The following is a 22,629-nucleotide window of genomic DNA, read 5'->3' on the forward strand; positions in this document are numbered from 1 at the left end:
TGTGTTTTGGTGCAACTTTTTATTCAAAAATTATTTTTACCTTTTGAGATACAGCTGCTTTTAATCCTGTATACAGAACAGCTGTATCTTGCGCTGAGACCTGAATCCGTCGGGTCAGCGGCACTGACGGTTCAGTGTCAGCGGAGGATCCACCTGTTATTGATCACATCTAAGTTCATAACTTAGATGTGATGAATAACAGGTGGATCCTGCGTCTCAGAGACACGTAGAACCCGCCGACACTGAACCCGTCAGTCCCGCTGACCTGACCTGATACAGCTGTTCTGTCTACCGGATACAAAGCAGCTGTATATGAAAAAGTAAAAAGAATTTTTAAGAAAAAGTATTCAGAAAGTTGCATCAATCACACTGATAGATATTTTTATTTAAAAAAACAAAATAATTTCAAAGCTGTACTTAGCCTTTAAGGTGTATCTACCGTTTCTTTAAGATGCGTGTGTGTAGTGTAAGTGCAAGTTAATAACTTTCCTCAAGTCGCATATGTAATGGCTGCGAGATATTTCGATACATTGAATCCTTTTCATGTTTTGATGGCTATTTTCCTTTAAATGCCTCACAGAGAGGAGCTGCTTCACACACATATGATAATGGGATGTAACAATCTCCGTTCTTCACTTCTACTTTAGGAACTTACATCAAAGGAAGCAAGATAATTGTGACAATTCCCCTTTGTGGCAACACAAATCAAAGCAACAAAAGTAACAGACAAAACACTTGAGGGAATAGTATTCGCTGAATGTGAGCACGGTGAAGCTGCGCACAACGCACCCCGTGGATCTCTCGGTCTTATCTGCGTAAATGTCTTTGCTGCAGTACAAATCAATCCATCGCTTGACAGAACAGATGGGAGATAAGTAAAGATTTTAATAGAAAGTGGATTCTGACCTTGGATACAAGTAATTACACAATTAACTCTTGCTGCTCTGTCTGGGTAGACCCAAAGAGACTTTGGTGCTGGTTCCGGAAAGATCTTCAAGGATGTGACGCGTTTCTACCAAGTCATGTGACTGAGATGAAGAGATGCAAGAAAATTGGAGCCATGGTTGAGTTCAAATGGGCTATAAGGAGTGTTTGAAGAAAGAGCGCCACTCTTGTGGCTGCGGCTGGTAATGCATTCAGTTTATTTGCGCTGAGCTGTGATTCTAGTCACAGCCAATGAACAAGAGTGGCGCTATTTCTAGAAGAAAAAAAAAAGTTACTAATCTGGGAAAACCCCTTTAAGGCTAAACGAAACCAAATTTTTGGAATTATCCTTTATTATTAAAAAAAACAAGGATCCGAGTGTAACCACATTAGGGCGTACAAATTAACTCCTTTATACCGTGCACCACACATTCCTTACCAATCACGTGGCAATCGCCAGGATCGGGAAAAAATGACAATCCTGGCCATTTAACACATTATTCGCTATGGTCTATAGTACTTGCTACACCTATAGGATGTATAATAGTTATAATATGGAATAGTTATAGTATAGGGATTGCTGAAAAAAATATTTTTAATTTTTTTTAAATTTAATTGATCCCTACAAAAAAAAAAAAAAAATTTGTATTGTATATAGTAGTATTAGGTTATGTTCACACAGCAAACTAAACATGTCCGTAAAATACAGAGCTGTTTTCAAGGGAAAACCGACCCTGATGTTCAGCCGTTTTTGGAGCTGTTTTTCTATTGACCCAATGAAAAACGGCTCAAGAAGTGACATGCACTTCCTTTTACGGGCCGTTTTTTTTATGCGCCATTTTTCCAAACGGCCGCATAAAGAAAACCACCCCGTTGGAATGAGACGCAGTTTTTCCCATTGAAATCAATGGGCAGATGTTTGGAGGCGTTCAGCTTCCGTATTTTCCGTAAACTCCCCGAAAAATGGCTGAAAATAAGCAGTGTGTACATCAAAAATAAAAAATAAAAAATATGAAGCACGCTGTAAAATACATGTAGTTTTTAATTTAAAAAAATCTAACATTTTGTGTACACAGCTCCTATACAGTCCAATGCATCTTCATGGTTACCGATTGCGGCCGTGTGCCAGTACGGGAGCACGGCCCGTAAAATGCAAAAGAACGGACATGTTCCATAACTTTCGGAACATTTATACGGCACGGACACCCATCCGTAGCCATACAGAAAAGGTGTCCAATAGAATTGAATGGGTCTGTAATTGCGGATTATATAGCGCTACATAGGTCTGCATAGGTGCTGTATACACTAAACAGTATTCGTTCTTCACCACCCATCCCTTCTCACAGTCCATAACATGAACCCAAAACAAGATATTGCCGTTTCAGTAGTAAATATTTCACTGGTAAATATAAACTATTGCATAAGGATTAGAGCAGCGCATTATAGACCCCCTACCGTGTTCTGGAAATTACTGTGAGAATATAGAAATAAAAAGAGATGTAAGTCAGAGAAGGTTAGAATATGAGTCAATTATTTCACTGTGTACGGCAACAAGACATCTAAGGTGCCTGTTAAGGGGAATTATAGTATAATGGACTCTAATGAACTTATGCTAAAGGATTATGGGAATAATGAATTATAAAAAATATATATTCTTGTATTTTAGACACTTACGCGGCATCATATAGAGATAATAGAATCAATGCATCCGGTTCAAGAATCACAACAAATTGAATCATTTGCATTTTAAAGACACATAAGTATAGAATTGTGATGTCACAAAAAGACAAACTTGATCTTTTATGTTTGTTTTTGATTTTTTTTTATGTTTATTTTTATAATTTTTTTTATAATTTTTTTTTTTTGTGTTTTCTTGTGGTTTAGTGATTTTAATCATCTTCTCTGTCCTATCATAGACTCATGATTAAAAAATATATAAAAAATACCCTACTGAAATTCATTGAGAATAGAATTTTTGAAAAGTCGCTCATCTCTGGCCTCATTTTCTCTGTCATTGTGTATTCAGTCATCATGTCTCTTTGATACCAGTTCCCATATATATCACCTTTGCCGGTACTTTGCTGCCTCTATTGCGTAACTTGATCATCTAAGGCCTAATTTACATCATGTTTTAGTCTAAAATTTAGCGTGTACGTCGGGAAAGCTCCCGACATAAACGCTAAACATGCCCATAGACCTCCTTTAACCCGACAGAGGCCAAGAGAGTGTCCTTTTGACCTCCGTTGGGCTCGTATACGATGATATATCTTTATCTTTTATTTTTAGGTATGGAATAGCATAGACTACGCTATTGCTTACCACAAAAAAAAAAAGTATATCGCGCTATACGTTTTTTTTAAAAATGTGAGCCTATGTGTAATGTATACCACTGTACGGCCTACGGCACAGGCATCTTTATAACGTATATGTCATGGGGTTTTCTATAGTTTTCCATTACGTATACGTTAAATGGATACCATATTAGTCTATAATTACGGATGCCTAACAGTGGCGTCAGTCGTTCATAGACTATTATGGGATCCGTTTAACATCTACATCAGGATCAGGATAATGAGAGTTCATGGCGTATAAGTTTAAGATATACCACTAAAGTCTATGGTGACGGATGCCACTGTATTTGGTCTACGGCTTTCTGAAGTATAGGGGTAAGTTCACACGATGAGTAAATACTGTGGATTATCCGCAGCATAATACAGTAGCAGCAGAGTGGATGAGATTTGAACAAACCTCCTCCAGACGCTGCGTATACGAAAAGCCGAAAAAACGCTCAGAAATTTACGTGCGGTGCAGTTTTCTTCTGCTTCATGTGAATTGTATTTGTGTAATCGCTGCTTTTTTGCTCCAGGTTTTCCCCATTGAATTGTAAAACCTGCAAGAAATAGCAGATGTTGCGATTTTTGCGGCGGAAAGGCTGCGATTCCCCCTGCAAAAATTGCAACACAGAGAAAATAAATCTTATACTTACCAAGAATTTTGTGCTTCTTGGTCCAGGCCGGCCTCCTGGGATGACGTTTTATCCCAAGTGACTGCTGCAGCCAATCACAGTCCGCAGCGGTCACATGGGATGAAACGTCATCCTAGGGCTGCAGAACAACAGGACGTCAGAGGGACGCGTCACCATGGTAAGTATAGCCGTTTTTGTTTTTTTCCACTGCAAGATTTCCGTAGCGGACATTCCGGGTGAAAAACGGTGCCACTATCTGGTGTGGTTTTTTATCCATAATTCCATGCGGGCAACCGGGCGGATACGCTGTGTACCTTTACACAGCGTATCCGCCCTGTGTGAACTTGCCCTATGGGTATCTTTAGACCAATGCTTCCTCCCAATAGTCCCTCCTTCCCCTGTAAAACATTTTTACTGTGTGATCTGCTACCTGTCAAGTCCAGACGGGCTTCATGCACACGGCCGTGCCCGTATTCACAGTCCGTGATCATGGGCACGGCCGTCCGCAGACAGCCACCCGCATTTTTGCCTTGTGCTCCCATATAAAGTACGGGAGCACGGTCTGTAAAAAGCAAAAGATAGCACATCTCCTATCTTTTGCGGAGGCTTTCTACGGCCCGGACACCTTCCCGCAAATATACAGGAAGGTGTCCGTGGTCAATAGAAATTAATTGGTAGGTAATTGCGGACGAAATCTACGGTCGTGTGCATGGGGCCTAAATCTAGAAATGCAAATACACTGCTCACCCCCTGAGGCTTTCCTTATGTAAATATATAACATTACCTGTGTGGCTTTGGTTGACTTTCTTTGCTATCGGGAGTCAATTCTTTGCAATTACTTTTAAAAATTTCTACATGAAGCAAATGTCTTCATTTGCTGCCTCGTGACAATTCTCTGCCTGTCTGACTTTTTTTGGAATTCAAAAATTTTAAAGGGACTGTTTACTTTATCTTATGAGGTCCACAATTCTGTGCTGATTTATTTTATGATCTTTCTTTATAGTGGTTGGAGTTTTGTTTTTCTGATACTGAGCTCCATCTTCTCTGCATTGATATTGGGGAATTTTTTGGATGGCGTGCTCATCTTGTGGTCCGGAACAAGGGAGGAGGTTACGTTGTTCATTGGTTATCTCAATGGTAATGACATACTGTAGGTTTTACACTTCCATCCTGGTCCTTCATGTCCAGAAACATAAAACAGAGACTTTGTCCATCACTTTATATAGAAAACCGACTGCCACTAATAGTCTCCTCCATCGGTAAAGTCACTATACGCTATCCCTACGCTGTGGTATCCGGACGGTTTCTGAGGGTCCGCAGAAACTGCTCCCCAATTGGCGAGTACCACTGTCAAGTGAGGGACATCGGGAAACGCTTCCTGACTAGAGGCCATCTCCCTTATGTCCTAGATGAAGCATATCGACATGCCTTTGGAGGAATTAGGCAAAATCGACTTTCTCCCTAAAACTCTTGAACAAAAAGATTCATGTATTAGACTTATTGGCACCTACGACGAGCAGTATTCACAAATTTATGAGAACTCGCATCGTCATTGGGGGATCCTAAGAGCGGATGTTGACCTTGTTGATGTAGTGACGGAAAGACCGGCAATAACGTATAGAAAGGGGCTGTAGTCTGAAGGTACAGCACATACACAGTCACTATACAAGACCCTTAGCGAAAGAGTCATGGTTGACCCGTGGAATAACAGGGAATTACAGATGTAAAGGATGTAAAGCCTGTAAGTTTAAGGCCCCATGCACATGGCCGTGCCCATAATCCGAGGCCTCTAATGCGGGCACAGCCGGCCGCCGAAGGCCGTCCGCATTTTTGGCCCGTGTTCCCATACAAAGTTTGGGCATATGGACCGTAAAAAGCAAAAGATAGGACATGTCCTATCTTTTGCCGTACACTTCTACGGCCCGGACACCTTCCTGTAAATGAATGGGAAGGTGTCCGTGGGCAATAGAAGCGAATGTGTCCGTAATTGCGGTCCGCGATTAGGGACGATTTTTCCGGTCATGTGCATGAGGTCTTAGAGGGTTAATAAGACCATCACTAGCTCTAGATAGCGGCAACCGAAATACAGGCGGCCGGAGGACATGCTAATATTTGTGTGAAACACATCGATGCCCTTAGTCAGGGGCGTAACTAGGAAAGACTGGGCCCCATAGCAAACTTTTGACTGGGGCCCCCCATCCCCTGGGTGTCACACAACCCCCCTCCCCTTGTAGATAGTGCCTTTTTTACAGCCCCCCCTGTAGATAACGCCATACAGCCCCCTGTAGATAACGCCATACAGCCCGCCTGTAGATAACGCCATACAGCCCCCTCTGTAGATAACGCCATACAGCCCCCCCTGTAGATAACACCATACAGCCCCCCTGTAGATAACACCATACAGCCCCCCTGTAGATAACGCCATACTGCCCCCCTGTAGATAACGCCATACAACCCCCCTGTAGATAACGCCATACAGCCCGCCTGTAGATAACGCCATACAGCCCCCTCTGTAGATAACACCATACAGCCCCCTCTGTAGATAGCGCCATACAGCCCCCTCTGTAGATAGCGCCATACAGCCCCCCCTGTAGATAACACCATACAGCCCCCCCTGTAGATAACGCCATACAGCCCCCTCTGTAGATAGCGCCATACAGCCCCCCTGTAGATAACGCCATACAGTCCCCCCTGTAGATAACGCCATACAGCCCCCCCTGTAGATAACGCCATACAGCCCCCCTGTAGATAGCGCCATACAGCCCCCTCTGTAGATAGCGCCATACAGCCCCCTCTGTAGATAGCGCCATACAGCCCCCCTGTAGATAACGCCATACAGCCCCCTCTGTAGATATCGCCATACAGTCCCCCTGTAGATAACGCCATACAGCCCCCTCTGTAGATAGCGCCATACAGTCCCCCATGCGCTCCAATGCATCAATATTACCAGATGGAAGAAAAGTTAAAATATTGTGATTTATGGGTAATGCCAAGTCACAGTGCAGCCAGGTGCATAGATAGGTTTATCTTTACCTGAGACAACGATTTTGTTTGTTACCCTAGCCTAGAATCTAAATACCCTGGCTTGTTGGCGCTCCTCCTGGCAATCTGCACCCCCACCCCAGCTATTTTAACTGGTGCAGCCCTAGTCTAAGATTTATCAAAGCTTTGCTATAAGTAACTTTACCCACCGTGCTCCCAGAATGCCTTATCCGCCCAGACACCACTCTGGGCTTTATGCTCTGCCAACTTGGCCAATGAATATATAGTCAGCACTATTTAAATTACATACTGGCACCTGTCAGCTATGAGTTATAGTAGCTTGGCATTTTTTATACCATTAGACTGAGACCTACTTTGTCACATAGAGCTGTGCTCGCTCAACTCTTGCTACTCGTCTGTTTGGTAACCCAAATGTCTGCGGTATCCAATTCTGGACTGCGCTGCCAAACTGCTGGACTGCAATTCTGTCCTCTGATTTTTGACTTGACCCTGACCATTCTTGATGACTATAGTGGACGTCTAGATTAGTGCCCCATTACCACTAGATAAAAGAAGTGCTACAGGAAAATTGTACAATCGGACAACACCAGGAGAGGTTGCCCAATTTTGACTCCACTACAGTATGACACAGCTGCATATGCTTTTTGAATATACGTTTTATTTCTTACAATATTCCAATCATTTCACAGATGTGTGTAATAATTCTGTATAATGACTACAGAATAGGAATAAGACGAAAACAAAAACTTCTACTTTTATATGTGCGGAAACCTAGTAATAGTCTTTACTTTTATTGCTACCACTAGCGTTTTATCTGTATGTTGAAAATGATTCTTGATATTATAAATTCTCCTGACAATAAAAAATGAAATAAAACCGCAAACATTTATTGGTATTATAAGCCAGGATGTCCAGTGACACAGAGAATCAATCCTTTATACAGTCTACCCATCAACCGTCTCAAGCCATGATTCCCTGGCTCAGTTTCCAATGCACCTTTTCATCAGATCCCTAATTGTGCTCAATGGACATAAAAGCATCAGCTCATCTGCAGTGAGCTGGTGAAGTGTAAAATCCTTTTCAAAACCAACAGCGTTGCAGGCGGGAACAGACGGGAAGCAGTCCCTCCATCCAATGCTGTTCTATAGCAAAGCATATTATAAAAAGTAGATAATAAAATGGAAAAAATTCGGGTCATGCAAGATGACGTGACTGTTCTGTGATCTTCTGCTTTTTATAGACGGTAAATCACGATAATGGGCAGTTTAATTTACGATGTGAATCATCAAAAGTTTGATTCAGTTGTGAAGACAAAACAAGTCTAAAGTGTATCCGGGTAACAGTCTTAAAAATTTGCTCAAGATAAGTTCTTCAGGACTTGAACATTGAAGGTCTATCATTGATTGATCGGCGGAGGTCCAACCTCTGGGATCTCCGCCGATCAGCACAGTGAAGAGGCTGCAGCGAGAATATAAGTTCTACTTCCCCTTCATTGTTCTCCTAGACATGACGGCTCATCTTTCTGTAGAGTCGGTCATGCAAGGTGAGGTGACTGTTCTGTGGTCTTCTGCTTATAGAAGGTAAATCCCGATAATGAGCAGTTTAATTTACTATGTGAATCATCAAAGTCTGATTCAATTGTGAAAACAAAACAAGTCTGAAGTGTATCCGAGTAACAATCTTAAAAATTAACTCACGGTAGTTTTTCAGGACTTGAACATTAATGGATTATACATTCCCTGAAGAAGCACCGATCGCGAAACGCGCGTTGGGGTCTTGCACATGACATGCAGGCTTTTAGAACTACTGAGATGGGTAAGGTGCTGTTTCATTTCTGATACCACTGGCTTCTCCTTTCTTTACATGGACTGTTTTGTCCAAACTTCATGCACTTGCACTTTTGGATAGGATATCGCCACTCTCAGATTACTGCACTACCTATACCCCTAATATGGCGACCACAGTATACTTTGTCTATGGCATACAGGTTCTGTTATCCTGTCATGTACATGTGTACTTATATAGAGTCTTCTCTGTTTTGATACCAATTTTTAATTGTTTGTCTAACCTTTATGTCAATAAAATTGTTATACTTTTGTATATATGGAGTACTTTGTACTCCGTTTTTTCATTATGGCATTAATGGTCTATCAATGTTTGATCGGTGGGGGTCCAACCTCTGGGCTCTCTGCCGATCAGCACAGTGAAGAGGCTGCAGCGATCATATAAGCTCTATGTCCTCTTCATTGTTCACCTAGACATGACGGCTCATCTGTCTGTACAGCTTGTCCCATTCAACTGTGCTGATTATCAGAGGTCCCGGAGATTAAACCCCACCGATCAAACATTGATGGCCTATACTAAAGATAAGCTCTCAAGGTCAAAGTGCTGGAAACCCCCTTTAAAGTGAATATCCAACTTATCTGCAATCATATACGTTTTAGGTCCAAAAACTTGTGCTGATACATTTTTCAATATATCTTTATAGTGTTTAGAGCTCCAAATTCTCTGCATAGACATAAAAGTAACATACTGGCTTCCTGCAGCCACCTACAGTGCGCGCCTGGGAGCTCACTGCATACTGTTTATTATACATTGACCTCAATAATAAAGCAGTATGTAGAAATCTTCCATAAGAGCTCTTTTTTTTTTCTGCTACAGAGCTCCAAATCCTCTGCATAGACTTGATTTAAAAGATAACATGCTGCCTGCTGCCACCACTAGGGGAGCTTAAGAGCTTACTGCATACAATGTTATTATTGACTTCAATGTAGCAACAGTATGCAGTAAGCTACTGAGCTCCCTCTAGTGGTGGCTCCTGGTAGTCAGCTTTGAGCTCCCTCTAGTGGTTGCTCCTGGTAGTCAGCTTGTTTGATCTTAACTCTACGTCTATGCAGGGAATTTGGAGCTCTGTACCAAAAAAAACCAGAGCTCTGACCACTATAAGGCTATATTAAAGGACCAGTGTCACGAAAACAAAAAAAAATTATATCAATTTGCTTTTAGTGTTTTATTAAAACATGTTTGATTTATTTGTGTGTTTGTGTTTTATTTTTTTTTCTTTTTTAACTTTTTCTTCACTTTTTTTTTTCCCATGCGCCGCTCCCACACAGTTCAAATTGAAGGTCTTCGGCCGAGCGACGTCAGGCGCCATTTTCTTGTGGACCGGAAGCCGCGGCCGGACAGTAAGATGACTACTTCCGGTCGCGGCTTCCGGACTTGTGCACTTGGAGCGGAGGGAGCAGACTGAGCGGACGGATCGGAGGGAGCGGCGGCGGCAGGAGCAGGTAAGTTAGGTCTGTGTATGTACGTGTTTTACTGTGTGTTTACTACTGTATGTAAACCTACTACACTGTGTGTTAGCTCAAAAAATGGTGACACACAGTGTAGGAGGTTTGACCGTTCAATCCCCTCGTTTCTCCCGGCACTAGCCAGGATAAAGGAGGGGGGATTCTGTGAGCTCACTAGAGCGAGTGTGTTTTCTCAAATTTTGCAGCATAAAGCAATGTGGTTGCTTTACCACATGCCAATGCTGCAATTTTGGGAATTGCTCCATCTAGTGACCAGCACTGGGAAATGTTATAAATTAGAATCTAATTTATAATATTTCCTGACTCGTGAAAAAATTAAAAAAATTGTTTAATCACTTATACACTAACTGTTTAACAAAAAAAAAAAAAAAGTTTCTAGCGACACATTCCCTTTAAGAAATTAATCAGTGCAGAATTTTTAACCTTTTTGGATTAAAAAAAAGAAATATTTCTTGATATGATAAGATTGTGGAAGAACCATGACTGTCGGCCACCATCGTATCTGTTTACTCAAGGTCTATGTAGCTGAGGTTGTTATTTCTATTTATTTATTTATATATTTATTTTTGACTTATAAAACCAAATGTTCCCAAATACGAATAAAGCCTCTGATAAACTCCGAAGGATTGTAAGGCAGTTGAATCTGCAAGATTGCGCCGCCTGGGGAAAAATCGTATTCAAGAGCGTTATCTTCTGTACATCACAGAGAATCTTAACACCAACAAAGGTGAATTGCATAGTTGAGTGTGTTTACTGGACTGCGAGCGGGTCCTTCATCTATCCCACACACAAAATAATCCATACCAACCTTGATACACAAATACACAAAACATGAGGGAAGTGTCTTCCGTAGAGCGTTTGTCGCGGTAATTATGTCAGGTTATACAAGCTGATCATGATGGAAATGAGAATGCAGTTTATGTTTATTAACAGGAAAGCTGATTTTAATCCGCCTTAGACAGTAATTACCAGAGGATTGTTTGCAAAAATGTAAAATATACTTTAACTGCTTGTATCAGAGTCAGTCTGTCAGTGCAGATTGCGTTATACATTACCACAAACATGAATTTAGAGGAAGAGAAAGCTGTGCCCGCTAAGCAAGTGCATATATTTCTAGTTATAGGGTTTAGGATGCGTACACTTTTGCAATTTTGTTTTTTATGCTCAAATGCCTCTACCGTTTTTTGTACACAGCTCCTATGCAGACCTATGTGTCTCCATGGTGACAGACTACAAAAAAAAACAAAAACCTGTGTTGTCTGCTACTACAGTGTTACTCCCCAGCATCTGACACTTGCTAACCGACAAGCAGTAGAATGAGTCACCATGGAGACCCAAAGACTTGCATAGGAGCTGCAGACACAAAACGGTAGGATATTTTAAACCAAGACTATTTGCAAAGTTGCTTAATTTTATATATCCAGTATATATATATATATATATATATATATATATATGCCCTTTAATGTACAATTTCAGTAGCAACATTTAGTTAATCAATTGTCAAGCCAGAACTTTGCAGATAACCAACCGGCAAAATACATATTATGGATTAGTGTTCTCCCCATGAACTTTGTATTATGGATCCTTATGTGTAGACATAATTGACTTCTACAAGGGAAAATATGCATTCATAATATGTATTCTATATTATTGATACAAATTTTTAGACTCAATTGACTTCTATGGGGAAAATATTGATCTATAATATGAATCCATATTCTGTCCATAGAAATCATGAAGCATTAGTTGTGCATCTCCATCGAGTAAATTGACAATGTAAACCAAGAATAACATAAATGTCCAAAGTGGTAATTGTACATTTTGGGGGGAGCTACCTTTTAATATCTTTTTCTTCTGAACCTCTTTTATTAAATATGTCACTTTGAGTAATGGTAAGCTCCATTTGTGGTACCAGAGTAGATGTCTCTTCTCCCCCAAGAAGTAGGGGTATTGATCTTGGTGTTTTGCCAACATGAAAAAGGCATATAGTCACCAAGGTCAGACTAGCCCAATAGAGAATCAACATCATCTGGTAAGTCCATTTCAACTACAGAGCCCAACTACAAAATTGACCATGAGGTCAAACAGGTGAAAAGTGATGGAGTAGGTCAGTTGCTGTTGGATTTTATTTTAAATTTTGGAATCAAGCCCACAGCTTTGCAATCTCCATAAACAAGCATTATTATCTGCTAGATCTGCCCCGGTCACCTGTAAGTGTTGTTGTTATTATCTGCTAGATCGGCACTGGTTACCTGTAAGTGTTATTATTATCTGCTAGATCTGCCAGGTCACCTGTAAGTGTTATTATTATCTGCTAGATCTGCCAGGTCACCTGTAAGGGTATGTTCACACGGCAGCGTCCGTAACGGCTGAAATTACGGGGATGTTTTCAGGAGAAAACATTCCCGTAATTTCAGCCGTAACGGCATGTGCAGGCGCTTGAACGCCACATCCATTACGGACGTAATTGTCGCTGCTTTTCATTGGAGTCAATGAATAACGGCTCCAATTACGCCCCAAGAAGTGACAGGTCACTTCTTTGACGCGGGCGTCTATTTACGCGCTGTTATTTGACAGCGGCGCGTAAATATACGCCTCGTGTGAACAGACAAACGTCAGCCCATTGCTTTCAATGGGCAGATGTTTCTCAACGCTATCGAGGCGCATTTTTCGGACGTAATTCGGGGCAAAAACGCCCGAATTACGTCCGTAATTAGTGTGTGTGAACATACCCTAAGTGTTATTATTATCTGCTAGATCTGCCAGGTCACCTGTAAGTGTTAGGGTATGTGCACACACACTATTTACGTCCGTAATTGACGGACGTATTTCGGCCGCAAGTCCCGGACCGAACACAGTGCAGGGAGCCGGGCTCCTAGCATCATACTTATATACAATGCTAGGAGTCCCTGCCTCTCTGCAGGACAACTGTCCCGTACTGTAATCATGTTTTCAGTACGGGACAGTAGTTCCACGGAGAGGCAGGGACTCCTAGCATCGTACATATGTATGATGCTAGGAGCCCGGCTCCCTGCACTAAGTTCGGTCCACTACTTGCGGCCGAAATACGTCCGTCAATTACGGACGTAATTAGTGTGTGTGCACATACCCTTATTATTATCTGCTAGATTTTCCCCTGTTGACCGTAAGTATTATTATTATCTGCTAGATCTGCCCCAGTCAGCTGTAAGTGTCATTATTATCTGCTATATCTGCCCTGGTCACATGTAAGTGTCATTATTATCTGTTAGTTCTGCCCTGGTTACTTGTAAGTGCTATTTTTTTATCAGCGAGATCTGCCCTGGTCACCTGTAAGTGTTAATATTGTGAAATGGAAGCATGTAGGAGTATTAACAGCTCAGCCACAAAACTGTAGACCATGCCAACTCCCAGAGCGTGGTTGCACTCATTCTGACTGCATCGGAACAAACACCAGAAGGACCGCCGGAACGGCAGCACTGGATCTCCGGGGGAAAGAATGGTGGAGTATTGATTGTTCTTTTTATTTCTGGTCAGTTGCAACCATTTGTAAAAGTGTTAACAACCCAGATAACCCCTTCAAAAGGTATGTCCCACGTGGACAACCTCTGCTTGGATTAAAGCCTTCCCATCGCTACAAGTCTGGCTTCTCTTACCCCTGGTGATTGGCTGTTATTGCCAGGAAAAACTCAGTGAATGGGCAACCATGTAATACATGGTCATGATGAGTCCACCAGAGAAAGAGCTGGTCTTTGCTATGGCTCTTGGCTATGGCCAAAAGGAGGTCCTTAACCCTCTATGGCATTAATATACTCTAACAGGGTATATGAAACAAGGCTCTCCAGATGGCACAACCCCTTTAATGAACTGATGTGTCCACCATTACCTTTGTTTGAATTTGGTTAAGGACTACAATTTCTCATGAAAACATTTCAATACAATATCACGACATGCTAGCAAAACCCTTAACAGTCTGCAATCCACATCCCAACCACTGGGAGGCAACACAATGTAATTTAGCATAGACATCTCAAGTTTTTTTTTCCAAAGATGGCCATCTCACGCCTCACAATTTAGGATATGTTGAGATAAGAGAAGGACACATCTGTGTATGATTGTATGCCTGTTTTAGTATGTATAGATTAAAAATGATCATACAATCATCACAACATAATTCAACATGAAAATATCATGAAAATATACAAAAACATTGAAAGGAATAATGGTACCAGTCTGTATATTATATACTCAGGCTCATATACCTAAATTACTCCAGCAGCTCGAGTGTTAATCCCATTAATTACCAGTTTCCATCATCATTGCATTCTCTACTTTTATTTAGCCATTATCAAGTCATTCCAGACACAGAAAAAAAATAATATTTTTAATTCCCCCAGTACGATAGGAAGATAATGATATATATTATGGGTTGTAACAATATATTCTCCCATCCGTGAGAGAGATAATTATAGAATAATTAGTCCTTTGTTTTCCATTTATAGCAGATATGATGGGAATTTTCTAGATATAAGCAAACATCCTCCCCATTTTTTTTTTAAGGTTTGTGTTTTCAATTCTGAATATTTATGTTCTGATACATTTTGTAGATTTTATTATAGAACACGTTTAACCTTTTTTGTATGTACAATATAGGGGGGGGGGGGAGAGAAAACTTCTGAGCTAACAGATGTCTCTTTTAGCTCTCGCTAAGCTCGATGAATTAATCTTTTCCTAATTAGCATGGATGGTAATTGTCTAAGGGCCTGAGACAATTATTTCAACAAAAAGTCATGCTTTGTACCTCTGCATTTAAATGAACAGTTCCCACCTGTTTCTGCCTTCTTCTTTGGCTGACAGAATCCCAGGCACAATGTATTCTCCAAGGATCTAAAAACATAAGAGCAAAGCTACGTATTAGCCACAGTGAAAGGAAGACTCCAGCTTAAATTCCACCACTTGTCTACTATCGTAGATACACAAACATGGAGCCCCTTAGGGAAATCAAGTGCCATCAACTGAGTATACGGTTCCTCAAGAATTAGCATTCTCCATGTTAGTTATTGCACCAGTGGCAATGCTACCAGGGTACCCGAGATCTCCCAGATCCAGTGATCACCATATTTAATTGTCTCCGCATCTTTCACTAGGTATCCCCAGGTATCTTCAAAGTCCTCTGAATTGCTCTTTATACAGATTTAAAGGGAATGTGTCAAATATTTGTTTAGTGTTATTAATTCGATTTAAGTAGAAAGAAGATACATAATATGTTTGTTTGTTTATTGAATATTTTAGCTATTTATTTTTTAACTGTACAGACCATATTGGGGATACACACTTCATTTTCTTCCTGTGTAGTCAGTGCATCAGGGGATGTGCACTTTAGGACTCATGCACACTTCCATCACCGTTTTCTCGGCCGTTTTTGATGGATCCGTGTGTCCGTTTTGGTATCCATGTGGTTTCCGTGTGTACTCAGTGTCCGTTCCGTGTTTCCGTTTTAAGCTTCCGTTTCGCTTCTGTGTTTCCGTTAAGAAATTCGGAAGGTATGTCCCAGTCTGTGAACTTTGGCACGCCCTGCAGTTGCTAGTGCAACGGATGCGTCAAAAACGGATGTCACACGGAAGCCTTCCGTGTGCCGTCTGTTTTTTTGATGGACCCATTGACTTCTATGGGCTCCACGGTCACAGAATCACTGACCAAAGTAGGGCACGCTCTATTTTTGACCGAACGGAACAACGGATCTGTCAAAATAACGGAAGTGTGCATGGGCCCATTGAAATGAATGGGTTCAGGGTGCTATCCGTGACAAAAACGGATGGCACCCTGAAGGAAAAAACTGAAGTGGGCGTTAGGCCTTATGGCAGCTGAAATGAATTAGAGTCAATTGACAGAGAAATCCCATAGATTTTTACAGTTGTCTGGAAGTGATGTAGCACAGCCCCTTCCCCAGAGACGATGCATACAGCTTTGTTTGCATGTATAGTGCGACTATCCTGCCTTGTCTAGGACTCAAGTAGTACAATATAGCTGTTATTAACGATCCCACTCTTTAATGATGATGAGATGACTCTGCTCATTCTGTGCCTATCTATACAGCAAAGCTGACAAGTGAGCTTCAATGAACAGCAAATATTTGTTTTGTGTAAAAACTATAATATTTAGAGATTTTTGTTATGTGGCTAGTCATTAAAAAATATAAAACAAACACCTGATTTAAATAATATGTCATTTCCTGACAATTACCCTTAAGAGTCTCATTATCGGACATGTTGGTAAAAGTGTTAAACCGTATCTGTGGCTATAAAAAATATTTTGCACTGGGTCTCGCAACAACCCCAGCATTTAAATAAGGGGCTAAATAAAGGGGTTGTGTTTCAAGTGACTCCATTTAAAAGAATGCCCCAGTCATGTTCCTTGGATCAAGAAAAACGGCCAGTTATGAGTAAAACACTTCATTTTGGCAATTGGCAAAAATATATATCTATTTTTTGTATTTTTGGCTATTTAAATATTGAGATTTAATGCAAAACAAAAGATAATGAAGAGATAATTCTTTCAGATCCACTGACAACTTCAAGTACTGTAGGTCCACAACTGCGGATGTAGCCAACTTTATCTTGACTCGTGATATCACACAACACAAGCCATTGAAAAAGTCAAGCTAAAGTTTCTTGACTCTGTGTATTTACAGTGTTAAAAGTCAAGATAAACATGGCTACATCTGTAGGTCCAAGACCCTAAGAAAAACAGACATGAGACCTATAGATGTAGTCATCTTTAACTTTACTCTTAACGTGTTAAATACAGATGTAGCCAAGTTTATCTTGACTCTGATCACTTGCTGCAGCGTGATATCACACAACAAAAGCCATTGAAAATGTAACGTTTCTTGCCACTGTGTGTTAAAAGTCCAGATAAAGATGGCTACATCTGTACACTGGGGCAAAAAAATTATAACTACATTTTCAATGGCTTTTGTTGTGTGATATCAAGCCGCAGCAAGTTATCAGAATCAAGTTAAACTTTGCTACATCTGTTTTGCCCATAGACACTGCCAACTGTATGACACTTAAAGTCTCCCAAGGTGACGTCATCAAACAGTAAAGAATAATAGAAGGGACAGATATTCTCAAGTAAAACCTGCCGTTCATAATAACAGAATCTCATTGTAGTTCGAGCCCATCCCACCCGTCATTGTGCTGGAGTAAAGAGGGCAATGCTATTTGGGGTATATAGATGACATTAGTATCGAAACGCTTCTTTTTGTCGTTGGCACTTTGTCTCTTGATTGGATCCTGACTTTCTTTGGTACACAATGCAGATTGATGGAGCGCTCTCATGTAGGCCGTCTTCTTACAATTACAGGTTGTATTCTAAACCTTGTGGCAAATAGACTGACTGCAGATCAAATCCCCCCTGCTGAAAACGTGGCGCTCCTTGTCAGTTCCCTTCTGTTTCGAGACAACCAACTCACAGCACTTTTTCGCTACGGCCCTTTGTTCCCTTACTTCCTCCTAGTGTGCAAGCTTCAAAGTACAGAGACTGGCAGTATAGGGCTCAGAAGACTTTTCTTCCAAAATAATAAAATAGAAAAAGGAGGCTATTTGCTTTGTTGAGACTTTAATTCAGTACATACAACGTGGAAACTCCAGGAGGCCAAACAAAAAGTTTACTGAGGCTGGAATAGCACGAGGTTTAAGGAAAAAATGATTAAATGTGATATGGTCAATTTACATGGAATGTGGTGTTACATTCAGAACCGGAGTTATCAGCAATAATATGTACGTTATGAGATGGAACACGCCACAATAGTACATGGAGGTACAATATGGGCACCACGAAAACAGATTAGTACAAAATGGAACCATAATTCGGTCCGGGGAGTAGCTATAGGGGTGCAGATGTAGCAGTCACACCAGGGCCTTGGTGTCTGATATGATAGATAATAGGTAGCTAAATAAGTAGATATGAAATTTATAGATAGGCCGGTATATGATAGATAGATAGATAGATAGATAGATAGATAGATAGATAGATAGATAGATAGATAGATAGATAGATAGATAGATAGATAGATAGATAGATAGATAGATAGATAGATAGATAGATAGATATGAGAGATAGATAGATAGATATGAGAGATAGATAGATAGATAGATAGATAGATAGATAGATAGATAGATAGATAGATAGATAGATAGATAGATAGATAGATAGATAGAAAGATATATGTGGGGCACAATCTACAGAGGCTACTATCTACAGGGGGATCTATGGGGCCACTATCTACAGAGGGGGCTATATGTGGGGCACTATCTACAGGGGGGCTATATATGGGGCACTATCTACGGGGGGGCTATATATGGGGCACTATTTACAGGGGGCTGTATGTGGGCACTATCTACAGGGGGATCTACAGGGTCTCTATGGGGGAAGTATCTACAGGAGGCTCCATAGGGGACACTATGTATGTGGGGCACTGGCTACAGGGGTCTCTATGGGGGCACTATCTACATGGTGCACTGTGTGTGGGAGGCGGACACAGTGTGTGGGGTTATTATAATCAGGGGCACAGTGTATGATACTATTATATTTAGGGGTGTCGTTTGTGGCACCATGAGATTTTTATCTTCGTTTATAGCTGCAGATATGTTTTAAAAGTGAGAAGCTGAAGACATCTGAGCGGAAAACTGCAGAAATGGGCTATGGCTGGAAGAAGTCATCATAGAGGTCTGGACCGGAGGGAGAGAAAAAGAACAACTAGAATCTGAGAAGACGTTACCTGTGAGTCACTTAATGTAAATATTTATTCTACCTCTAATTAGTACTATAGTCACTGTATGATCTGCAGCGAGATAATGGGTGGCATTTTTTTTTTGTGTGTGAGTCTGCTAGTGATATAGAACAGCCTTGGGGATGTCAATCAAAGTCTGGGGGGCACCATTTAAATTTTCACCTCAGGCAGCAGCAAAGCTAGAATTGTCCCTGGATAGATAGATAGATAGATAGATAGATAGATAGATAGATAGATAGATAGATAGATAGATAGATAGATAGATAGATAGATAGATAGATAGATAGATAGATAGATAGATAGAGTCCCTAGTATTTACATTGTAATTGCGTACTGTATGGATGGTATACCCCTCCACATGGGCACAACTATAAACAAGTCTCAACAAGGTCTGAAGAATAGTAAGGCCTTTGTTTTTCCCCAAAAAAGGAATGATGTTCTGGCACGTGACTGATCCCCTCAACCGCTGGGGCCCATATGTTTGCTATGGCTATAGTTACGCTCATGGGTTACATGGTTGGTGGGGGGGGGTGTCTGTTTCCGATTGTGAATTGGGTCTCAGAAGCTTTAAGCTACCCCTCTGAATAGTCACGTACATGATGCCTTAGACGCATCTTACAATGAGACCAGTAGTAAATACTTTACATCATTAAGAACTTTCCATATTATGGCCTGTGTCTATCTTTAATCACACGACCCTTATCTATTGTCCGTCAGTCTCATGAAAGATCACACAACATATGGGAATCCCACAGGGAATTCCAGAAGTGTCCTGAGTTATTATAAATAATAATAGACTATTACAGTAAAGAGCTGGAGATTAGGATTATTATTTTTTAAGCAACATGTAGAGCCCCTAATAATATCTGAGTCAGTGCCATTCGCTTTCTTTGCAATCAACTCTTCCGGTGTGAGTCCTCTAACCAGAGTCTGGTGTAAGTTGGATTTACTACACACCCCAAATATTACAGACACCCAAAATATCATTATTATATTTACCTGAACTTGAAATTTGTACTTAAGACCCAAACTGTCCCAGTTTAAAGATTTAGGGCAGTAGCGGACTGAGAGGGATCTAACCGGCTGGGCCAAAGTCCATGGACCCCTTACCAAGGACTTGAAACAAAATACATCTGGGTTGGGTTAACAAATTGCATTCGCATTAAAATTTTGTGTGGGCTGTTGGCCCCTTCTGACCACGGGCCCACGGCACCATCCTAATGCTCAAATGGTCGCCTGATACTCTTGTACAGACATATTGTAGTGTGACATGTTACACAAGCAATGATATGTATCCATGAAGATACAACGGACCTGTGGCGGTCGTTCATTCATCGAAAGGAATTAATTTAGGGTATGATTAGAGGCCATAAAAAATAAAAAGGAGCAACATATGCGTCCATCTGCCCTCCTTACTTCTGCCTATAGGTTATTAAGAAGCAGGGGAAGAGAAAGTGTAATAACACATGAATGCAGGATCCGACTATGTTGAGGATTTATTTGTACCCGGTAACTATGGAGACATAGATCTGCATAGGAGCTGTATACAAAAAACAAAAAAACTGTTAGACACTATTTTGCCTAGTGCAGGGTTTGAGCGAGCCGTACATGGCACAATTATTTCTTCTATCTTCAGTGTTTCTTGAATCCCTGTGTCATGCATTGCGCTCTCAGGCCCTGTACTAGGTATTAGGGTAGTCTCGAGTGTTCCTTTAAAAATTGTTTGTCGAGCATTAGAAAAACATGGCTGTTTTGTCCAAAAACAGTGCCAAACCTGTCCACAGGATGTGTGCGGTATTGCAGCTCAGTCCTATTCACTCCAATGGAGCTTAACTGCCAAACCTGATACTACCCATAGACTGGTGTAGCACTGTTTTTGGAAGAATGTTTTTCTAATCTTGGACCACCCCTTTCGGTATATAACATATCTTGCATTATGAGTATTCTTCTTTGGCGATAGATCTAAGCTCACGAAAGCAAGTAGGTGCATGTATCTCCATTTTATCAGCTATGGACACCGAGGGGGCACGTGTGCCCATCCCAAAGGTTATTTTTTATTTATCATTTAAAGACAGTGCAACCCCAGTACATTGTACATCACCAATACATTGTGCGTCACCAGTACATTGTATATCACCAGCACATTGTATATCACCAGTACATTGTACATCACCAGTACATTGTGTATCACCAGTACATTGTATATCACCAGTACATTGTATATCACCAGTACATTGTACATCACCAGTACATTGTGTATCACCAGTACATTGTATATCACCAGCACATTGTATATCACCAGTACATTGTACATCACCAGTACATTGTGTATCACCAGTACATTGTGTATCACCAGTACATTGTATATCACCAGTACATTGTATATCACCAGTACATTGTATATCACCAGTACATTGTATATCACCAGCACATTGTATATCACCAGTACATTGTACATCACCAGTACATTGTGTATCACCAGTACATTGTGTATCACCAGTACATTGTATATCACCAGTACATTGTATATCACCAGTACATTGTATATCACCAGTACATTGTATATCACCAGCACATTGTATATCACCAGTACATTGTACATCACCAGTACATTGTGTATCACCAGTACATTGTATATCACCAGTACATTGTATATCACCAGTACATTGTGTATCACCAGTACATTGTATATCACCAGTACATTGTATATCACCAGCACATTGTATATCACCAGTACATTGTATATCACCAGTACATTGTGCATCACCAGTACATTGTGTATCACCAGTACATTGTATATCACCAGTACATTGTATATCACCAGTACATTGTGCGTCACCAGTACATTGTGTATCACCAGTACATTGTATATCACCAGTACATTGTATATCACCAGTACATTGTGCGTCACCAGTACATTGTATATCACCAGTACATTGTATATCACCAGTACATTGTATATCACCAGTACATTGTGCGTCACCAGTACATTGTGCATCACCAGTACATTGTGTATCACCAGTACATTGTGTATCACCAGTACATTGTGTATCACCAGTACATTGTGTATCACCAGTACATTGTGCATCACCAGTACATTGTGTATCACCAGTACATTGTATATCACCAGTACATTGTATATCACCAGCACATTGTATATCACCAGTACATTGTATATCACCAGTACATTGTGCATCACCAGTACATTGTGTATCACCAGTACATTGTATATCACCAGTACATTGTATATCACCAGTACATTGTGCGTCACCAGTACATTGTGTATCACCAGTACATTGTATATCACCAGTACATTGTATATCACCAGTACATTGTGCGTCACCAGTACATTGTATATCACCAGTACATTGTATATCACCAGTACATTGTATATCACCAGTACATTGTGCGTCACCAGTACATTGTGCATCACCAGTACATTGTGTATCACCAGTACATTGTGTATCACCAGTACATTGTGTATCACCAGTACATTGTGTATCACCAGTACATTGTGCATCACCAGTACATTGTACATCACCAGTACATTGTGTATCACCAGTACATTGTGCATCACCAGTACATTGTGCGTCACCAGTACATTGTATATCACCAGTACATTGTGTATCACCAGTACATTGTGCGTCACC

The 22,629-nt window shown here is 40.8% G+C and overlaps 1 protein-coding gene across 4 annotated transcripts in view; it reads right to left on the reverse strand.

Moving 5' to 3' along the window:
- LRRC4C (leucine rich repeat containing 4C) overlaps positions 1-22,629 on the reverse strand; it is a 596,740-nt gene that overhangs the window by 424,106 nt on the left and 150,005 nt on the right. For 2 of the 4 annotated variants that reach the window (XM_075838032.1, XM_075838028.1), the window contains exon 2: positions 15,014-15,072. The exons of 1 other annotated variant lie outside the window; for it this stretch is intronic. The gene's annotated coding sequence lies outside the window, so the exon portion shown is untranslated. Of the gene's footprint in view, positions 1-14,986; positions 15,073-22,629 lie in introns of all 4 variants that reach the window. One more of the 4 variants, XM_075838029.1, reaches the window with a different exon arrangement.

This window comes from Rhinoderma darwinii, chromosome 9, assembly GCF_050947455.1.
Source record: "Rhinoderma darwinii isolate aRhiDar2 chromosome 9, aRhiDar2.hap1, whole genome shotgun sequence".
In the NCBI taxonomy this organism is placed as follows: Eukaryota; Metazoa; Chordata; class Amphibia; order Anura; family Rhinodermatidae; genus Rhinoderma; species Rhinoderma darwinii.